This window comes from Monodelphis domestica, chromosome 1 (genome assembly GCF_027887165.1).
Source record: "Monodelphis domestica isolate mMonDom1 chromosome 1, mMonDom1.pri, whole genome shotgun sequence".
NCBI classification, from domain to species: domain Eukaryota; kingdom Metazoa; phylum Chordata; class Mammalia; order Didelphimorphia; family Didelphidae; genus Monodelphis; species Monodelphis domestica.
The window spans coordinates 588,800,013-588,818,952 of record NC_077227.1 but is presented as its reverse complement, the minus strand read 5'-3'; the positions used below and the strand labels follow the sequence as shown (position 1 = coordinate 588,818,952).

At 39.6% G+C, this 18,940-nt stretch overlaps 1 protein-coding gene across 2 annotated transcripts in view; it reads left to right on the top strand.

Annotated features, from left to right (window-relative positions):
• The window catches only part of SH2D4A (SH2 domain containing 4A), a 117,582-nt gene that overhangs the window by 32,391 nt on the left and 66,251 nt on the right, over positions 1 to 18,940 (top strand). The window lies entirely within an intron of this gene.

The window sequence follows — 18,940 nt, the reverse complement described above, 5'->3', positions numbered from 1 at the left end:
ACACTGACATCCATTTTTCCTAGGTGGCATTTCACAAAGGCTTCTAAGTATTACAAGGCAACTTCAAGAATAAAATTTGGAATTCCTTTGGTTTGAAGTTGAGATGAGAATTCGGGTCCCTCAGAATACAAAGACCAGGGGCTTAGCTCCTGCCAAACATTGCCTCTGGAAGTCTAGTTTGTAGGCTAGAACAAAAGGAATGATAGGAATGATGGGAAGGAAAATAGGCAGAATAACACTGAGGACCAGCTTCCCAAGGAGTGCAGAGCTGAGTGACTTCTGAGCCTGAGCTACTAGGAGGAACTTTGGAAGCTATGAGGCTTTCCTCCTTATTTCTCTATATCCTGGGACTGGAGAACTTGAGTTCTGCATTATAATTACCTGGGGAACACTTCTGGGTATTCAGTTATTAAGTAGCCAGAAAACTGGTTTTAAAATGGATTTTGAAGTAGTTGGAAGTTAGACTAGGTATGAGAACAAGGGAAAGGCAGTGGTTATAATACATGATTTGGATGTGGCCTGAAGAAAGAGTTGTTGGCCCCAGTTTGAGATGGGAAAAGTGAGTCTGTGGGTAAGTCTAAGAAAGAGAGAAGTGAAGAATATTTTTTAAAAAAGCACTGCCAGGTGCTGTGGGAATATAATTAAAAGCAAGCAAGTCCTCAAATTCACTTAGAGAAAAACAACACATAAAGGAGAGCTGGGGAGAAAAGGCAGGGAAGAGGGTACAGACTGATAGGTGTGACTTTTTTTTTTTAAACCCTTACCTTCCATCTTGGAGTCAATACTGTGTATTGGCTCCAAGGCAGAAGAGTGGTAAGGGCTAGGCAATGGGGGTCAAGTGACTTGCCCAGGGTCACACAGCTGGGAAGTGTCTGAGGCCAGACTTGAACCTAGGACTTCCCATCTCTAGGCCTGACTCTCAATCCACTGAGCCACCCAGCTGCCCCCTGATTGGTGTGACTTTAAGGTATGGGTAGAAGCTTGGCATCCAACAAGATAAGTTCAAATCTGGTCTATCAAAATACTAGCTTTGGGGGGCAGAGTCTCTTTCTCTGGCAGTGAGGGAGTAAAGATAAAAAAAATCCCACCAAGTCCACATCCAGAGAAAGAACCCTGGAAGTAGAAACACAGAAGAAAAACAACTGCTTGATCACATGGGTCGATGGGGACATGACTGGGCATGTAGACTCTAAATGATCACCCTAGCACAAATATCATTAATATGGAAATAGGTCTAGATCAATAATACATGTAAAACCCAGTGGAATTGTTTGTTTGTTACAGGAGGGAGTGGGAGGAGGGGAGAGAAAGAACATGAATCATGTAACCATGGAAAAATATTCTTAATTAATTAAATAAATAAACTTAAAAAAAAAAACTACAAAGCATCACTCCAGAAATCTCCACTTAATTTTCCATTGAGGGAGATCTTCAAACAATTGACCAACTTGGCCACATTGTAGGGAAAAGATTCTTGGTCAGGAATGAGTTGGAATAGATCATCTGAGTTCCCATCCAATGCCAAGATCTTATTTCCCTCAAGTATAGCTATACTGGTATCAGGTGGACCCATATTTTTGATGTGAGGGCCCAAGTCGCCCTACCACCCTTGCCATGATTGGAACTCAAGGCAGTGCCCGTCACCCAGGTTCAGAGGGGAGGGCCCACGATCCTCTTTCTGCAACAGCTTCAGGAGCTTGAGTGCACATGAAGAAAGAGGCTGAACCAGATGAGTGGGAACTCACCAACCAACATCTTTCTTACTCTGAGGATGAAGGCCCAGAGGTGAGAAAGAAAATCTAATGAGAAGGACGTACAAATTCAGGATTCCATCCCAGATAGACATAGCCAAGAAAAGATAGAATGATTGAACTGGCCCTCGAAATCTTTGAAAGAAAGGTAGAACAAATGGTCAACAAAAAGATCTAGAGAGCTGTGGGCCACAGAGTACTGAGACAAACCATCAGGACATTTTAAGCTACAGACCCAACAATGCAGCAGAGGACAATAAAGCGGCAGATGGTCAATTCTCTCAGCAGCAGCAATCTTTGAAAGAACCAAGTAATTTCTTCTCTCAAGTTTGCAGAGAGATGACACCGTCCCCCTATCATACCTTCTCCAGAAAGAAATGAAGGAATGAGATTTTTAGACATAGTAGGGGAAACTTTTGTCAGGAATTTGAAATGCTGCTGGATGAATAGACAAATGTAGTACCCCTTGAACAGGAAGATTTCTTCACTATCACTTGTTGCAGGGGGAAACTTGGTTATGGTTCCATAGGGACGTATTTTAGGATAGGGTATTGGAGTGGGTGAGTGTGCATGTGTGTGTGTGTGTGTGTGTGTGTGTGTGTGTGTGTGTGTGTGTGTGTGTGTGTGTGTGTGTATGTATATGTATGTGTGGGTGTTTTGGGGGTGCCTGGAGCCCAGCCTGAGTGATCTAAATGCAGCAGCGTGGAGAGAGAGCAAGTAGCTGCTGTGTGTTTTGATTATGCATTTGGCATGAGAACAGAGGGTGACTAAAGGTACAGGCAGTGCTGGTGGTCAGTGTGAGTTTTGCCTACAAACTGAAAGGATCCATCCGGGTGGGTCTGAAGGCTGAGAGCCAGAGCCCATGACTCTGTGTTTGGGGAATGACTTGACCAGAAAGAAGGAAGTAGGCATGGCTGAGTTCAGAGGCTTGAAAAAGCCCTTGGCATTTTAGGGCTTGCTGGGAAGCTACGTTCATGCAGCTGGATACCAAGATACTGTGCATCCATGCGTGTGTGCGTGCATGTGTGTGTGTGTGTGTGTGTGTTTTCAGTCATTTCAGACTCTTCATGCCCCCCATTTGGGTGGTCTGCCATTTACTCCTCTAGCTCATTTCACAGATGAGGAAACAGAAGCAAACAGGGTTAAATGACTTGCCCAGGGTCACACAGCTAGCAAGAGTCCAAGGCCACATTTATACTCAGGAAGATGAGTCTTCCTGACTTCAAGCCTAGCACTCTATCCACTGTGCCACTTAGCTACCTGTGTGTTTATGGAAAAATGGCTAGTGCCAATCTTCCTCCCCCAACATGTACCAGTACAGATGAAATTCATCAAACAACAACAAACCTTTCCCCCCAGTATTTTTGTTTTGTTTTAAATCTTTATCCCCCAAATGCTAATTCACTTAAACTCAAAATCTTGTCTGTTTCTGTTTATTGATTTTTCTTTCACTCCAGTGGGTTCCACTGCTACCTCTATGGAAATGCCTCTCAAACTTTCATTTATTCCCTAAACTTTCATGAAGTTCCAAATCTCTTTTTCCAACTTTTTTTTTTCCATTTTACTGATTCTCCTTACCAAAAAAACTAGAACCCAGCAGTCCCTAGGCATGCTACAGTGGAAAGAAGGTTGAATTTGTAGTCAAAGAACCCGGGTTTGGATTCTGATTCAGCACTGCTTTGGTCCCTACATTTTCTTACCTGTAGAATGAGGGAGTTGGACTGGGCAATCATTAAAAGTTCTTCCCAGTTCTAGATATGATCTTGGATTGAAAATTGAATTAACCATTGCTCCAAAATTTGGTTTCCTTTTTGACTACCACAGCTCTGTTAAAAAATCAATTAAACAGAGGGCAGCTGGGTCACTCAGTGAATAGAAAACCAAGCCTAAAGATAGGAGGAGGTCCTGGGTTCAAATTTGACTTTAAAGACTTCCTAATTGTGTAACCCTGGGCTAATAACCCCCATTGCTTTTAAACCTTAGAATTCTTCTGCTTTGGAACCAATTGGTTCTAAAATATAAGATAAGGGCTTTAAAAAATAAATTAAACACTTATGCCTTGGAACTGATATGTAATAGCAGTTCTAAGATAGAAGTTATAGGTTTTAATATTTTAAAATCAGTTAAACAATCACTAAGCATTAATTCAACACCTACTATGTGCCGGGTATTGGGTCAATAGCTGGTGATTCAAGTAAAATAAAGAGTTTGTATTCTAAGGAAAAAGACAAAATGGATGTTCTTAAATATGTGCAGGGGCAGCTAGATGTGGCTAGAATACCAGGCCTGCAGTCCGGAAGACTCATCTTCCTGAGTTTAAATCTGTCCTTAAACACATATTAGCTGTGTATCTGTTAAGTCACTTAACCCCATTTTGCCTTAGTTTCTTCACCTTTCAAATGAGTTTGAGAAGAAGGTAACCCATTCTAGTGTCTTTGCCAAGAAAACCCCAAATAGGGTCACAAAGAGACAGACGTGACCAAAATCACTGACCAACAACAACAAAAGTAAATGCAGATTAATATTATGAGAATAAATACAAAGAAAAATCAAGAAATTAAGTACAAGGTAGTTTGCGAGGGACAGCACTAGCAGTTGAGAGGATCAGGAAAGTCTTCATGAGGAAGGTGGTCCTTGAGCAGTGTCTTGAAAGAAGAGAGGGATTCTTTGGGGCAGAAGTAAGGAGGGAGTGCATTCCAGGCAAGGGGAACGGAGGACAGAGACAGGGTGTTTTGTGTGAGGAACAAAGAGAAGGCAATTTTGGTTGGATCTCTAAGTGAAGGGAGGAAAGTAATATGTAATGATACTGGAAAAATACTTTGGGTTGAAGTTACAAAAGGCTTTAATGCCAACACAGAAAAGTTGATGCTTGATTTTATTTTATTTTTAAACCCTTACCTTCCGTCTTCGGAGTCAATACTGTGTATTGGCTCCAAGGCAAAAGAGTGGTAAGGGCTAGGCAATGGGGATGAAGTGACTTGCCCAGGGCCACACAGCTGGGAAGTGTCTGGGCCCAGATTTGAACCCAGGACCTCCCATCTCTAGGCCTGACTCTCAATCCACTGAGCCACCCAGCTGCTCCCTTTGATGCTTGATTTTAGACATTCTAGGAAACCACTAAAATTGACTGAGTAGGGAAGTCAAATGGTTAGATCTACACATAAGGAAAATCATTACAAAAAAGGGACTGGAGGCAGGAGAGACTATATATATATATAAGAAGGAAACCAATTAGGAGGAGATTGTTACAATTATCTAGGAAAAAGGTGATGAGGACCTGAACTGAGGTGGTAGCCAGTTGTGGAGATAGAGAGAAGAGATCAGTGCTGATGATGCTTTTGACAGAAACAGGAAAGTTTGGGAAGAGAGATGGGTTTGGGTGGGTGGTTGGGAAATAATGAATTCTGCTAGCAGCACAAAATATTCACAGCAATCTCTATGCTTACATGGGTCACAGGACTGCATAAGGAAAAACAAAATCTCCAACAGGAGAATAAAGGAAGAAAACTGAAACTAAAATATACATTATACTTACCATTGCGCCCTATAAGAAATGTCCTAGAGAGGGTAAATTCCATTTGTTAGAATTCTATTAAGCTGTCAGATAAAAAAAAAAAGCAGAAGATAAATGCATGTAGGTGAATTATAGGGAGACAGGAAATTTTGTGATTGGAGGCTTTTAAAAAATGTAGAACTATTCCAGCTCTTGTGCCCTACTTCTATCACATATAAAATGTCATCATAATTTGAGTATAACATATTGAGGCCCCTCTCTCACCCACTACAGTACTTTTATGAGAGTTAAAGGCAACATTTTTAGGAATCAAGAACAGCCTTGAAAAGAATCAGTCTGGAAGACTACTGACCTCTCTGGCTTCCCTCAAGTCCCAACTAAAATCCCACCTTTTATAGGAAGTCTTCCCCAATTCTTCTTAATTCCTGTGCTTTCCTTTTGTTAATTATTCCTTATTTATCCCATAGCTTGCTTTGTACATATTTGTTTGTTTGCATGTTGACTCTTTCATTTTAGATTGCAAACTCCTCAAAGGCAGGGATTGTCTTTTGTCCCCTTTAGTATCTCCAGAACTTAGCAACAATGCCCTGCTTATAGTAGAAACTTAATAAATGTTTGTTAATTGATTAATTGATTATATATGGAAAATAAGGAGGGCTAGGATCACTTCCTATGCTTTCCATGATGGAAATAGGGACTTTCTCCAGGAGAAGGGAGGTAGAAGCTGATTGGATTGCATGGAAATTAAGGGCAAAATTATTGCTTTATGACACAGTCTGTTCTCAGAGCAGGCTGGGAGAATATTTTCAAGCCTATTTAAACACCAAAATTTTCCATTACTTGTACATTTACATATGGATACATCAGTCAGTCAATTAATAAATTTTGATTAAGCATTGTGCTAAGTGTATCGATTCAAAGACAGGCAAAAAAGCAGTTGCTTCTCTCAGGGACCTCACAGTCTAATGGAGACCACATAAAAACAACCCCATACAAACCATATAAGGGTAAACTGGAAATAATCAATAAAGGGAAGGCACTAGAATTAAAGAAGATGGGGAAGTCTATAGAAGGTGAGATTAGGAGACTTCTGAAGGAAGTCAGAGAAGCAAGAGGTAAAGATGAGGAGGGAGAGCATTCCAGTCATGAGGGAGAGCCAGGGAAAATCTTCAGATTCAGAAGATAAGGAGCCTTGTTCTAGGAATAGCAAGGAGGACAATGCAACTGGATCACACAATTTCTATTATGGTACAAAGTCCAAGAACAATAAAAAGGTGTGTGTGTGTGTGTGTGTGTGTGTGTGTGTGTGTGTGTGAGTGAGTGAGAAAGGGAAAGTTTATGAAGAGCTTTGAATGAAGCAGAGGATTTTATATGTGATTCTGGTGTTTATAAGGAGCTCCTGGAGTTTATCGAGAAGCAGGGTGACGTAGTCAGGCTTAGGAAGCTTAGAGGCAGCTTTGTTACCTTGTGACACAAGGGCAGCTTTAGGAAGCCTTTGTAACTTAGTGGAGAATGCACAGGAGTGGGGAGAGCTTTGTGGCAGAGAGAGCAACCAGTAGGTTATTTCAATGATCTAGATGTGTGATAAGAGCCTGTACCAGAATGGTGCCAGTATGAGAAGAGAGAAGGCAGTGTATTCGAGAGGTGTTCTAAAGGTAAAATTGATAGGCCTTGCCAACAGATTGGATGGGGAGGATAGTGAGAGAGAGAGTGAGCAGTCAAGGGTGATGCCTAGGTTGTAAGTTTGGGGTGACTAGGGATAGCAGCAGAATAAGGAAGAAGGCATGGTTTGGGGCAGGAGTGGAGGAATAGTAAATTCCATTTTGGATGTGTTAAGTTTAAGATTTCTTTGGGTATTCAATTTGAAATGTCCAATAGTTATTGGAGATAGGAGAGAAAATAGATCTGGATAAATAGATCTGAAAATCATCAGCTTAGATCTGTTTGAATCCATGGGATCTGATGAGGTCATCAAGTGAAATAGTATAAAGTGAGAAAAGAAAGATTCCAGGACATCACCCTGGCCAAATGTCATGCCCACAATTAGTGAGTATGACCAAAATGAAGATTCAGCAAAGGAGACTGAGAAGGGGAGCTAGGTAGGCAGAGATCCAAATAGTGTCATGAAAATCTAGAGGGAAGAAAATATCAAAGAGAAGAGGGTAGTTGACAGGGTCAAAGGCTACTGAGATATCAAGAAGGATGAGGATTGAGAAAAAGATCTGGCAAAAAGATTTGGCAATTAAGAGAACATTAGAGAGGCAAGCTAGGAGCACAGTGGATAGAGACAGGTCTGGTGTTGGGGGTTCAAGGTTTGACCTCAGACAATTTCTAGCTATGTGACTTTAGGGAAGTTACTTAACTCCAGTTGCATAGCCCTCACCCTTTTATCTTGGAGTTGGTTATCTAACTCTAAAACAGAAGGCAAGGGTTTAACAAGAGAGAGATCATTAGTAATTGTGGAGAAAGTGATTGGAGGTAAATGATGAGTTGGAAGTTAGACTACAGAAAATTAAGAGGGCAAGAGGAAAGAAAGCAGAGCCACCTTCTGTAGAGAGCCTTATCAGGGAGTTTAGCTTTAAAGAAAGGAGAGATTTGGGACATCAGCTAGCAAGAATGGACAGAGGAGACATGTACATGTTTATAGGCAATCAGCCACTAGACAAGAGTGAAGATAGATGAAGTGGGAACAGAGGAAATCTGCCTGAGAAGATGGGAGGGAATGGGTTCACATGTGCATGGAGAGGGGTTTGCCTTGGCAAGGCAAAGAGCCACCTCATTACGTGAGATAGGAATGAAGGAGATAGTAGCAGAAGACATCTAGGTGAAGTGAGATGAGAAGGAAGGGAGAAGAGGGAGCTTTCAGCAAATGATATCAATTATTTTCAATAAAATCTGAGATTAAGTTCTCAGTTGAGAGGGTGGAGTAGAAGGAACCATGAGAGATTTGAAGAGGGATAAAAAGGTTTGGACTAACCACTGTGATGAATGGGATGGTGAGTTAATTAGGTAAGTGTAAAAGAATTGCTTTGCTGTAGTGAGTTATGCAATATGAATTTCTAGTAGACCCAATCAGCACAGTTTCATGATTTTCTCCAGCTTTGTTCAGCAGTATGTAGAGGAGTTAAGGCAGGATATGGTTGGAATGATTCAAGACTGAAGCTTGGCAGCATAATATTGGCAATATGATAAGGGGGTAAGGGACTTAAGAGAAGCAGACAGTGTAAAGTCAAACTGGTGTCCTGGGTATTAACAATAGTAATACTTTGTCACATGATTTTCTTTAAGTCATTATTATATAAACCATATAAATAGTGAACTAAAAGCATTCCTGTTTTTAGTTTTTCAAATATTGGGCACAATACTATGGTAAGAATATAGGGTTTGGAGGAGAAAGAAAAGCCATAAATTCCCATTGATATTCTGAACCTGGGTAATAGGGAGAAATGTACAATTGGTCAAAATTGCTAAGCAGGAGAAGGAGTTCATTTTGGGGAAGATGATTAGGTTGACTTTAGATTTGTCAAGTTTGAAGTAATAGCAGGACAACCAACTAGATATTGTGGACCAACATTTAACATTTCATCACTGAAATCTGGAAGCGATTCCAAGGCTGGGAATCCACGTAGTCGATTTTGAAGACCTTCAAACGGAACTCTTCAAATTGTTTTCCAGACCTGAGCAGGAAACATCTGACAGATTTCCACAAATGAATTTCAGTCTTTGGAAATCTTCAGAATTTAATAAACTCTGATAAATTAATAATATAAAAATAAGACTTTCCTCCTTTCCTACCCCACCACTACCCCTCTCTGTCTAGTCCAAGTAGAATGTAAGTTCTTTGGAGACTAGGACTCGGGCATATTTCACTTTTGTCTCCTCGGGGTCTAATGTAGTGTTCTATACATAGTAGACACCAGAAGTTCATCTCCACCTCAGAATTTAAATAAAATAGTTAGGTTTTCCCCCAACTCATCATAATTTAAATGCATGTTAACTTCAATTAAAACAACTCAGAGACTTCATTTATTCATTCTGCAAACAGTAACTTGGTGTCTACTGGATGAAAAGGTAGGTTTTGGAAAGGGCTAAAAAACTGGTTCATTTCAGCAAAGTTATTTTTTGATTTGATTAAAAAAATTTTTATTATCATGCAAAATAATCTTCTATATTGGTCAGTGCTTCTATATTGGTCAGGTCATGTAAGAGCATAGCCATACAAAACCCTAAAATAAAATAGTAAATACTCTGATGTGAAAGATCCATCCCATTCCAATAGTTTTTTCTCTGGAAGTGGATTCCAGTCTGTAACACAGGGGAGAATTTTGGCAATATTTTTCACTTAGAATGTTAGTGTTGAAAGAACTGGTGAGATGTGTGCTATTTAGATATTATCATAGGCTCTCTAGAACAGAAGGGGACCACAAGGCCATCTAGTTCCCCCTTCCCCTATTTTACAGATGAAGAAATTGAGACCCAGGAAGGTTCAGTGATCTGCCTAAGGACACACAGGTAGTATTAGATGTGGGAGTACTTCTGGAATTTCATTTGTGTAGGTACTCTTTCCAGGAACAGACTTTCATGAATTCTCCAAAGAAACTCTTCTTAACATGCCAAAAGCTCCCTTTTGAGTTTGTAAGTGTTTCTTATAATTTTTGGGTTAATCATCACTCCAGCTCCCAATGCAGGTCATCATCTTCCTTTCAATTTCCGTGCCTGGAGAGTTGTTTTGGTTATAAAGAAGTAGAATGATTTGTCCAGAAACAGGGAACCATTATGTCTTCAAGTCTCATTCCTGAGACTTAAACTCAGGTCTTTCTGACTCTGACACCAGCTCAGTATTCCCATAGCCACAATGCCTCTCCAATTTACTTCTTCAAAACTCAACAAATTATGCATCGGCTTTTTATTTAATGAGAACATGAGTATTACGATGAGTATTTGATCCTAGAGCATCCTTCTCAGACTGGAGGTGATGCTTTCCATTAGAGTCTAGCTGTTATCTTTTGAAAGTGGAGTGCTGGCTGTCACTGTGGAAGAAAGAAAAATCTGAAGAGGATCCCCTAATCCTCAAAGAAGTCTATTTCTTGCTGGGGAGAAAGGGAGTAGAGAAAGCACTACATGTGGTTTCTAATATGGGAGCCAGTCAGTGTTAGACACTATGTTAAATACTGAGGATACCAAAGAAAAGTAAAAAATAATCCCTGTTTTCAAGGAGTTCACAGTCTAATGGGGGGACAAGTATATACAAGCAAGCTAGCTAGCTGAACGGACAGATGGACAGACAGACACAGACAGATAGATTGATGATAAATTGGAGACAATCTCAAAGAGAAGGTACTTCTTGCTGAAGGTAAGGTGTCCAAGGTGCCAGAGAAGCCAGCAGGCAATGGTAAGGAAGGAAGGGAGAGAGTCCCAGGCGTGGGACTAGGGGGCAGCAAATGAAAATGCCCCAAGTTGAGAGAGAATATATTGAAGGAGAATAATAGCAAGGAAACCAATATCACTGGATTCCATAGCACATGAAGGGCAATAAAGTGTGAAATGACTGGAAAGGTAGGAAGGGGCCAGGTTATGAAGGGCTTTAAAAGGCAGAGCTGGATTTTTCTTGGGAATAGAATGAAGGTCATCCCAAGCACTCTGAAAGTGGGCTTGTGATTCTATCCTCTGGAGAGTAATACAAGAGAGGAAAAAAGGAGGCTGGTCTCCAGTATAGATGGGAGAAATGGCAGTCTGTGTTTTAATTCAAAGATTAGCTTCATTCTGCTTTTCCGGTCACCAGTAGTATGTAGGTTGAGACCTCATTCATCAGTAGGCAGACTTTGTCCTTGTCTGTGAAGGGGCCTTGAGTAATATTTTATCTTTTAGCTCTTAGATGTTTATCTCCAAAGGATTATATATTTATTTTGAAAAAAAGAAAAGTGGCCTTCATGGTGGACCACACAGCACAAATGTGCAGATAAAAAAATTGGAACACAAACATCTGGGATTTAAAATCTAAGAAAGACCTTGCAGTTGGCAGATAAAGAGCCAGAAGCTTGCTTCTCACCTTTTCATATCTTCCTAAGTAAATGGGACAGAAAACTGCCCTTGGATCTCTCCTGAGGCGATATGTTTCAAGAAGCGGGTAGAAAGTACTAGGAGAAGATCTGGCACTGCCTGTTTAGAAATCTGTTACATAAATGCAAACCTGCTGATAAAACCAAGACAGCATTTAAAATGTATTTTTCCTAATGGAAATGATAAGTTTCACTTGGGTTTTTTTTTTGTTTTGTTTTGTTTTAACTCTTACCTTCTGTCAGGATGAGTTCTAAGAAGAAGGTTAGGGCTAGGCAATGTATATTAAATTAAGTGACTTGCCCAGGATTGCATAACTAGGAAGTGTCTGAGGTCAGATTTGAACCACTGGGACCTCCCAATTCCAAGACCTATGCTCTGTCCACTGGACTATTTGTCCTGCCCCTCTATTTTATTTATTTAAAGTTTCACTTGGTTTTGCAAAGCAGAATCACCAAACTCTACTGGCCCAATTCCAGTTGTATTTCTCAATGGTTTTTTGTGTGTACTTTTCAGTAACAAATTTAAATTTTTTTATGTTTTTAAGAAATCTACAGTGAATGAATCCCCAGCTAGGTTCTTCTATTTTCTTTGCTTCATGCAATGCATATAAACTTGCTGTCTACAAGTCATTAGTGTTATTCTTTTGAAAATAACTGGTTGAGGGAGCAGCTAGATAGTTCAGTGGATTGAGATCCAGGCCTAGAGATGGTCCTAGGTTCAAAGCTGGATTCAGACATTTCCCAGCTGTGTGACCCTGGGCAATTATTTAGCCCCCATTGCCTAGCCCTTATTACACTTCTAGTATTGATTCTAGAGGAAGGAAAGGATGGAAGGAGGGAGGGAGGGAGGGAGGGAAGGCAAGAGAGAGAAAGAGATAGAGGAAGGAAGGAAGGAAGAAAGGAAGGAAGGAAGGAAGGAAGGAAGGAAGGAAGGAAGGACGGACATCTGGTTGACTTTATGAAGCACAGTGTCAGAACTGAGTTGCTAAAAACAAACCATCTCTCAGAAAGGCAACATAACAAAGAGGATGGAGAGCTGGACTCAAAAGCCAGGAGGACTTAAATTTGAGTCCTACCTCTAATACATATTGGCTTTGTGACCTGGCAAGTCACAGGAAAATTCTAAGACTTTACAAGTCTCAGGAAGGCTACAGAAATACATGAATGTCTACACCTGGCTTATGCCAATGAAGGCAGAGATTATGTCTCTCATTCTCTGTTCTATGAATCTATGGATGGGTGGGCAGCATGAGAGTGGAGAAAAAGCTAGATTTACAGTAAGACCTAGAGTCACATCCTGCTTCTGACATATCATGGTTGTTGTTTAACTTCTCTGTGTGCATCAGTTTCTTTGTTGGTAAAACTGGAATAATGAACTTGTTTATGCCTACCTTACATGACATAGTGAGGCCGGATGGAGGGAATGTATATAAAGGAATTTGTAAACTAAATCGCTACATAAATGTCAGTAGTTTTTATTATGAACTTCATTTGTGATTTTATTCTTCCCAACATTCTACTACAATGCATAGTTGTAGGTAAAGGTTTGGCTTTGTAATTGTCTGGGTTTTCTGGGAAATAAAAAAGGAATGGGCTTCTTGGATTATACTCTGCCGAAGGTTACATAAAGCCAAGATGAATCCAGTGACTAAATGGGCTGGTTATGACCCAGAAGCTGCTTTTCTAGTCCCACCAAGTGAAATGATGGCTGCCTTTTGCCAGCTCCAGAGAAACCCAAAATGGATAATTTTGTTCACTCTACTGTAACCGACCTTCTTCTATTAGGGCTGCACATAAAACTTAACTGCTCATTCTTGATAATAAGTTAAAAAATAAATTTGATAATAATTTAAAAAAAACAACTGAATTAGATGCTTCTTGGGTCCCAAGAGAATAATAATGTACAGAATACCAGAAGAGATCAAAGATTAGGTAAGATGTGATCTGTGCCAACCAAGAAACTTAAAAACTAGTAAATAGGGAGCTTTGACACATACATAAATAACTGAAATTTGCAATAAATGTATCAGAAAAGTTTATAATTAAGTGGCATATCAGATCTATTACTATGTGCTCACATGAATTAAATCTATTACAGTATCCTTGGAAGGTGTAGATGGAAATTCCCTGTTGGGTCTATAACCCAAGAGAAAATGCCACTGTATTCTTCCTGAGGAAGAATTCCATTGTGAAGTAATCTGGATCCTGAACTTCTCTGCCAACCTTGGTACCCTCTGGTTTGCCGCCTATCATTCCATCTTCACCAAGATTGAACAAGTCATTCAATTCTTGTCGAGACATTGCCAGTCCATCTTTGTCATCCCCTCGACTGATAATGCCTACCATTAGCAACCTCTTGAGCCATCCCTAAAATAGCAGAACTTCTTGGGAATGATCACTCAGGGAAGAGCTATCTTAACCATATATAAATATATGTTTGTGTGTATGCATATATACACATGTGCACACACACACGTGTGTGTGTGTGTGTGTGTGTGTGTGTGTGTGTGTGTGTGTGTGTGTGTGTGTGTGAGAGAGAGAGAGAGAGAGAGAGAAAGAGAGAGAGAGAAAGAGAGAGACAGAGAGACAGAATGAGAATCAATCCATCCTGGAATCTTTTCTAGGTCTTCTACATTGCAATTTTGCCATTTCTCAGAAGATGATTCTCAAATCTACATAGAAAACCCTCTTCTCTCTTCTGAGTTTCAGACTTAAATTAATAAATGCCTTCTAGATATCCCCACTTGGATGTCCCATAGGTATCTCAAATTCTACATCTCAAACTTCGCAAAACAGAAAAATTTCATCTCTTTCAAGTTTACTTCTTGCTATAAAGAACACCACCACCCTTCCAAGGCCTGGGAGATTGAGTTGGGTTCCCAACCTCAGAATCAGTCTTGATTCTGCCCTTACCTGCCATATCTGATCAATTGCCAAGTCTTGGCATTTCTACTTTTGCTATATCTCTTGCTTCTGTCTCTTTCCACTCATGAAGCAACCATCCTGCTTCAGGCCTGGATCACCTTTTGCCTACACTACTACAAAAGTCTCTTAATTAGCCTTCCTACTTCTAGGTTTTCTTTTCACTAAAGCATCCTCCACACCAGAGATGTCAAACAGGCTCTTGGCCTTAGGTCTGCAACAGTCCTCAGTGGGTCTGAACCAGATTAAAATGTAAATCTTTAATAATATTTAACAAAAATTGTAAATATTTTTTAAAATTTATATTCAATAAACAAATATTTAATAAAATACAACAGAATATAGATTATGTAAATGAGTCATTTTTCATATGATAATATGCTATGGTGGAGATTCCTTTTTTATTAGAATATCAGTTTTTATTTATTTAATTAGTTAGAATATTTTTCCATGGTTACATGATTCATGATTACTGCCCCCCCTCTTTCTTCCCTTCTCCTGAAGCTGACAAGCAGTTCCATTGGGTTACACATGTATTCAAAACCTATTTCCATGTTATTCATATTTGCAGTAGAGTGATATTTTAACATCAAAACCCCAATCACATCACTATTGCACTACATCATCAATCATATATTTTTCTAATGCATTTCTGCTCCCACAGTTCTTTCTCTGGATGTGGATAGCATTCTTCCTCATAAGTCCCTCTGGATAGTCCTGGGTCATTGCATTGCTGCTAGTAGAAAAGTCTATTACACTTGATTGTGCCACAATGTATCCATCTCTATGTATAATGATCTCCTGGTTCTGCTCCTTTTGCTCTGCATCACTTCCTGGAGGTTGTTCCAATTCATATGGAATTCCTCCAGTTCATTATTCTTTTCAGTACAATTTTAATATGCCATCACTATCATATACCACAATTTGTTCAGCCATTTCTCAATTGATGGACACCCTTTATTTTCCAATTTTTTGCCACCACAAAGAGAACATCTATAAATATTTTTGTATGTCTTTTTCCTTATTATCTCTTTGGGGTACAAACCCAACAGTGGTATGGCTGGGTCAAAGGGAAGGCATTCTTTTAAAGCCTCTTGGACATAGTTCCAAATTGACCCCTAGAATGGTTGTACCAATTCACAACTTCACCAGTGGTGTATTAGTGTCCCAGTTTTGCCACATCCCCTTCAATATTTATCACTTTCCTTTGCTGCCATATTGGCCAGTCCCCTAGGTGTAAGATGGTGCCTCAGAGTTATTTTAATTTGCATTTCTCTAACAGCAATTCTTATGTATAGTTTTTAATGGCTCTCTTTCTATTTGAGGTGGACATCATTGCTCCGCACAGTTGCCAAATTGATATTTCTAAAGCATGTCTTTCCCCAGTACAAGAATGAATGAATTAATGGATAATTGAATGGATAAAAAACCATTTATTAAACACTTCCATTATGCTAAATACTGGGAATACAGAGACGAAAGAAAGACAATTCCTGCCCTAAAGGATATTACATTCAAATGAGGGAAGACAATACACATTAATATCCAGTAAGGGGTGTTTTGGTCCAGGAAGTGACAGGTATAGAGATTAGAATTGTAAAGCAATTGATCAAAGCTTCAGTGGCTCCCTTATTATCCCCAATTTGAAATATATATTCTTTTTTTTTCTTTAAATCCTTACCTTATGTCTTAGAATGTATATCAAGTATAGTTTCCAACACAGAGGAGCAATAAGGGCTTGGCAACTGGAGCTAAGAGACTTGCTCAGCATCACACAGCTAAGAAATATCTGAGGCCAGTTTTAAACCTGAGATCTCCCTTCCCCAAGCCTGGCTCACTATCCACTGAGCCCCCTAGCTACTCCATTAAATATAAATTCTATTGCTTGACCCTTAAGACCCTTCACACAATAGACCTAACCATAATTTCAGCAGAATTGGGATAACCACTCATCTAATGTATTGTAATGGGGATTCCTTTCAGTTATAAGTTATGCTAGATGGTTGCTAAACCCCCTTTCTACCTCTATAGTCTGTGATTCCATTTTTCTAGACTTTTAGTATTATCTGCCTTGATGCATATTACATTCTGTCTCCTGCCTCCATTCATGTAACACTTTGTCTTCTTACCTCCACCTCTTTGAATAAAAAATCTCTTTAATGTTCACCTCATGTGCCACCTGGCCTTTCATGATCCCCTCAGTTTTTAGAGCCCCCAATTAATTTACATTACTTGATTCACATCTTGCATTTTCTTATTTATGTATACATTGCCTCCTCCCCAGTAGAATGTATGTGTGTGTTTATATCACCATTTCCTAGCATGGTGTCTTGCACATATCAGGTAGTTAATAAATGCTTGTTGAATTAAATTATTGGAGGACATGCCAGATATATGCATGTTTATGTGAAGAAAATGATAGATTCTATTATCCCTGACTTCTCATTAGGTTCATTACATAGACTTTATTGTTTCTAACCAGGGTGGGTGAAGAGAGAGATAGAGAGAGAAAAGAAAAAAGGGATAGAGAAAGGGAAAGAGGTGGGGGGGGGGAGAAGGGAGGGAAGAGAGGGGGAAATAAAGAGAGAAGAGAGGGAGAAGTTAAGAGAAATGGGGAAAGAAAGAGTAGAGGGAAGGAGGAGAGAGGAGGACAAGAGAGAGATAGAGACAGAAAGGCACAGAGAAAAGAGACAGAATTAGAGGATAGGGAAAGACCTCCAGGATACTTTAGAAGATTTATCTCTACTACCCCTGTCTCTTCCCTCTCCCCCACTCCCCCTCACTGCAAGCTCAGACAGTGCTCCTGTCTTTCATTGTTGAGGAAAGAAAGATGACAGCTTAGAGTACTGCATCAAAGGTACTATTAGCAACTGATGTCCCTTTCCTTTCATCTCTGTATTATTTCAGAAACTAAAAGGGAGTCCTAACCAATCAAATCAGACTTAGGAAAGGCAGTACAATGGAGCAGGAATAACATTAGATTTGGAGAAAGATTAGTGTTCAATCCCTAGTTTTGCTCTTTACAACATGAGTGATTTGCAAGTCACTCAAACTCTATTTGACTTAGTTTACTCATCTGTTAAAATGAAGGGATAGGACTCTATTGTTTAAAGGTTTTCTTCCAAAGAACTACAGATATAAATGTAATCTTCTGCATAAAGGAGTGATAGTTAAAGCCTTGGAAGTGAATGAGATTGTCAAAGGATAGAGTGGAGAGAGAGACAAGATGGTCTATATTTCCTTTCTTGAAATATTGAGGAGGGATGATATGCATAAAGCTAGGAAGCAAGAATATTTCTGACAGGTGAGCTAAAAATGAAAGGTTTGAGTGAAGTAGGAATAAATTCCTAATTCACACCCAGAAAGAGGCTCAGCTATTTTTTGAATAGACTTATTTCAGCATCATTTTTGTGTGTATTGGAGTGTAGGTACATGTGTGGGTGGGGAGGGGAATCAGTGAGAAGAGTGAGACAAATATTCCCCCAAACAGGTAAGAACAGAGAAGGAATTATTGATTCTGTTAATCAAACCACAGAACCTCAGTCAACAGAGTTCTTGGTTAAAATAGGGTCATAGGATCATGGAATTTTAAGCTTAAATGAACCATTAGATATTGTCTAGCCAATCCCTTCATTTTTCAGGTGAGGAAACTCAAGCTTCAAATGCTTTATCCAGGTAGCAAATAGCTGAGCTGAGATTTGAACTTACCTCCTGCGACTCTAAGCCATAGCTCTTTCTATTAGATAAAATATTTCAGATAGTTCATACAGTAGAATCTCATATAATGCCATAATTATGGTTTATGTAAAACAATCCTTTATATGAAAATACAAACTTAATGATGAGTTGAAAAATAGCATTATATTCTTGAATGACAAAATCATAGAATCAAAGAGTCTTAGACTTGGAAGGGCTTTAAGACCAACTCATACCTTGCATAGGAATTCTGTCTACAGAATTCCCGTCAAGTGATAAATTCCATTTGAAAATCTCCAGTGAGAGAGACTCACTGGAGCATGAGTGGACTGCAGCTACAGAATCATCAGAATAGGAATTTAGTGAATGAAAAAGGACAAGATATTAATGTTGAGAGTCCCAAGAAAAGATATACAGATGTGCAAGGAAGTCTCAGATAACTGTCCAAAATCCACCAGGGTATTCTTTAATGGAAATATTTTATTTTGAGGTGTCAGGCATTGCCCTAACAGCACTCTAAATCCCCCCAGTCCAAAGCTTAATAATAGTGATGGTGGTTGATAGCACACGTTACTTTTCATAGTTTACCCCTGAGCTATTTGACACTGATATAGTTTGTCATGGCTGGCTCTTCCCCACCATTCATGATGGGATGAGGGTAGCATGGTTATTGAGTGAGGGAAGTTGAATGTGGAGCTAGACAGAGAACAAAGCATGGAATAGCTATTGAGTGTTTGGAGAATAGGTGTCAAAAACTAAGGAGGTGAGTGTAAAGAAGGAAGAACATCTGATTCTAACTGGCATGTAGGGAGAAAACATAGGTGATTCCTGCCTGTGAAGATGGTTGAATAAGAAATGGCCTTAGGTCCCAGTGCTAATCCATATGGAACAATACCAGTATGGTGACCAAGGTGTAAATATCTGATTGGTCAAGTTACCTATACATTTGAAAAGACAATACTTGGGGGAAAGTAGACCCTGAAGCAGCTAGGTAAGAC